General features: G+C 43.8%; 1 long non-coding RNA gene across 1 annotated transcript; it reads right to left on the bottom strand.

Annotated features, from left to right (window-relative positions):
- Positions 1–201: 201 nt before the first annotated feature.
- LOC144807776 (uncharacterized) lies at positions 202–1,462 on the bottom strand. The gene is made up of 3 exons (XR_013606436.1): positions 1,425–1,462; positions 868–934; positions 202–636 (listed from the first exon to the last, which is right to left on the bottom strand). It is a non-coding gene; the product is annotated as an uncharacterized LOC144807776 (long non-coding RNA).
- Between the last annotated feature and the right edge of the window lie 2,519 nt (positions 1,463–3,981).

Raw genomic sequence — 3,981 nt, 5'->3', positions numbered from 1 at the left:
GGGTCAAACATACATAAGAAGGGTCAAAAGGGAATATTTAGTGACCTTGCATTGCTATCATCCCATACGTGTAATAACCTTATCCATAAATAGCAATGGGTCAGTGTGGGTGGAACTATCTAACAACTGTGTGGTCTAAGGGTACAGTCACGAAATCCACTAAGAATAATTCATGGTGAAAAAGTGATTTTTCCCATCAGATACCCATCCTGTACCGCCCTACATTATTTGGGAACCTTCACCCGAAGGAAGTGGTAAACAACCACTGTAGATTAGGTAGACTGTAGCCTAATCTATTGGGAGGAAACTAGGAAGTAGTGTCTTATTGAGTGGTATCAAGGGGTATTCTGACTAGCAGTGCAAAACAATAATAATAATAGTGCTAGGTGCAATGTAAATATGTAAGATTGGGTTGTGGAAGTGGAAAGAATTTAATTTTAATGTAGTCCTATCCACACCCAAGTTTAAAAACAGAGCAAGGTAGTGTTCAACAAATAACTACTCAGGTGAAATGTAGGTCGACACGTTTCTGCAGTTTATGTAGAGTCCAGAGATCTCTGCCTGCTTCATCAGGACCTTAACGAAATGCTACTGCTTAGTATACAAACGGTGAATAATAAATGTAAATCATATCACCTGGTGTGCGTCCATGTAGATGATTCAATTGGTCAGGAAATAACAGTGGACAAACAAACAGAGAAGACACACACAATTAATAACCATAGTCCACAATAACAACAATTAAAGATTTGCATTTATCAATAGTTTTCTCAGTCAGAAAATTTCTGATCACTGAACATAGAATCTTTATGTGTTTGTCGCTTTTTTAGGAAAACAAGAATAATGGATCAAATTGTATCCACTCACCCAAATTATGGGGAATTCACTCACCACCTCACCCGGCATACAGCTCAGGTATAGATGGAGCACCGCTCTATAAGGAGAGAAGGAAAAGAAACGTAAAGGAAGGACTATAAAGCTGTATTTAGTAACTCGGTTTTATTTTGAAGATTTAGTTAATTGCACGAAAATGTTATTGTGCATGATACTCGGTCACTCACTGATTAGTGTTGCTGCCGGTGTCCATTGTACAAATAATATTTGCCGTATTTGTATTGGAAAACACCCGCAATGCAAACACTCGTGAGCTTAAACTTGACCGTGGTTCTTGTCAGGTATTTAAAGTCATTAAAATAGAGCGAACGTTAAGTAGATGCGCCCGCGTCTAAAACAGCCCATCAAGCATGGCAGGGGCTGCCGACTATTGCCAAACCATTTCTCGAGAGTGGCGCGACTGCATTGGGCGCCACACACCGAATACAGCAAGGATCGTCTATTACAGATAGAGAGCGCCAAATTAGATATGAGGGCATAGAGCTAGTAGCTGCATAGTAGAACTGCTGCACGTTCCCTGGGCGGCTTACCTGTCCGTCGGTACTCCCGGCATGCGTCTGGGCTGTTTACGTGGGAGGTACCTGGACGGACAGGAAGCCGCTATTAGAGCGCCACAGTTGCGTGCCCCGGAGCCACGCGATCATGTCAGAGCTTACAGGTCTGATGGGATATGTAGTTTGTCTGCAAAAAGTATCAAGCGTATTTTTATATAACAGTTACAAATGAGATACTATCACCATAAAGCTCAGGGATTCAAGTTCAAATGTATATCAGAGAGGCTTAGTCACTTCATAAACTTATTACTTAAGCGTCTAAAGAGTATTAGACGAATAATATGTCTACAAAATAAAAAGCTATCATCGCGTTCACGTGGAATTATTGGTACAAATGGAGTGCTTGACCGGATTACAGCACATATAAGAGAGTTAAACCACTTTATGTTCTAAACCCGTGTGGACACGTTCTTAAGAAGCCCAGGGTCTAATGGGGGATATAGTACGCCCGGGTTTCATTGGTAGTGGAAACAAAAAGCGGACTATCGTCGTAGTAACACCAGAGATACTGCTCCAGTATTATTGTTATCGTTGTAGCCAGTTGTCTCTAGACTGCTCTCCATAACTGGTGGTCGTCATCTTGTCACTTAAGGAATGATGTCAAGATTGGCTGAATGCATGCTAAAAAGCAATATTATTTCACCTGAAAGGGAGTCAATTTGGGATGAACTAAATGGGGTCCACATTGGCTCTATTCTCTCTCCTAGAGTTGAAGCATGCCACCGTCTTGGCTGCGCCGCAGCGTCGGATTGGTAACGGGGGCATTCGGGCAATGCCCGAGGGGCCGAGGGCAGAGTTCCAGCTGAGAGCTGCTTTTGAGCAGCCTGGGGGCCGATTTGGGCTGTGTCTCTGTTGTTCGACTATACCGCCAACGGCCCAGTGGGTGTCTGAGTGGCCTTTCTGGAGGGAGATGGGCACTCATTGCCTCCCGTATAGCAGCAACAGGTAGAGGTGTCACCCCTTTTCTTTCGCTGGGCCTCCCATTAATGTAGGCATACTGAGCGGGGCAGGGGGCCTGAGCAGAAGTGGCCTCACTTGTTTTCAGGTGTGTTTCACTAGTGTAAACTGATGCGTGCATGTTTTTCTACCTCCCCCCCCCTCCTTTTATGTAAAATTACGCTGAAAGCAGTGATTTGAGGGAAGGCATTATGCAAATTTGGCTGATTTTTTTATGCGTGCCCGGGCCGCTTTTTAATCCCAATCCAACCCTGCTGCCCTGCCACAACACCACCAGCCCTGCGGTAATGTAGTATTGGGGCCATCGGAATGCAGCCGGCTTGGCAGTGTTCTCCCAACCGCTGCCGCTGCGCACTGACAGTGCAACCGCCAATACATGCTTTTTGTCATTTAACTTTTAACCATTTGCCCATTTTCTCGTTGCTGCGTTGGTGGATTTAGGTTTGGGTCTGACGCCGGGTTGTTCTTTTGATTGCATTTTGGTACTAGTAGGAGAGTTGTAAGCATCTTATAGGTATTTATCTGCTATTTTATTGTAAACATCAAATTTTAGAGCGCCCCATGAGCCACGCCAGCTCGCTGTATAAACACCATGAATTAAATATATACTTGTTTAGCACACACCTCGCCTTTGTGCTTTCAGACTCCAGGAACTGACATCAAAGGTGCAGTTGTCAAACCATGACACCAGCTTTTAGATTCGAACATGCTGAATGCAAGCGTTCACATACATCTCAGCCTCCCATCCCTCTGCGCCAGGTGGGCTCTTAGTGAAATGGCAGAAAGATGTCATGCTGGCGGAAACTGTGACACAGCAGGATAATAAATATTTAGCAAGACTGCATGAAATACTGTGGGACAGCACTGTTCTGCGAAGGTATTGTAAGGATATGGCTTTTGTAAATTCAGTAACCATGGGAAACATGTCAGACATTGTCAGCATCCCTTCTCTGCTTTGTTACAGGAGGAGATGCAGACATGCACGAGACACTCATCTAAAGCTCATTGCAGCTCAAGGATGGACAGCAACATTCCCCTTGCCCCCTGATGTCTTTCACCTGTCTTCAATGATAGGTCATATGTCATGCAAATCCATAGGCAATAGTAGACAATGGGCTACCAGTTTTGAGTGTTTCAGAGTTCTGTACATGATGTAGTGTTATATTAGCATTTTTTTAGTGTTTCTACCCCCTCCCATACCCCTACCCTCCGAGACGAGGCACTGAAGTACTCTACAATATGCTTCCTTGCCTGTATTTATTTTTCAAAACTGAAAACGCATAAATTAGATCTTTTTTGAATATCTGTGCTGTCAGTCATGGGTCCCAGTCAATAGCTGTGTATTCAAAAACACATGGACCTAAATGTGGTAAGCTATATTAAGCTGCATTGAGCAGTAGCCCAATATCAAGGGTCCGGACATACAGAAGGTACTTGGTCACCCTAAAGACAGATCAGTGCCATCTATCAGGTAAATATATGCCAAGGAGACTCTTGTGGGGTGTTGATGCTTTGATCTGTTCAAGGCTTTTCCAGTAAAACAATTGATGTTTGCAATCTTGGAAGCAGTCTCAAG

The sequence above is a fragment of the Lissotriton helveticus genome, chromosome 1_2 (genome assembly GCF_964261635.1).
Source record: "Lissotriton helveticus chromosome 1_2, aLisHel1.1, whole genome shotgun sequence".
NCBI lineage: Eukaryota > Metazoa > Chordata > Amphibia > Caudata > Salamandridae > Lissotriton > Lissotriton helveticus.
Note: the sequence above shows the minus strand (reverse complement) of the source record. Positions and strands in the feature narration are given on the sequence as shown.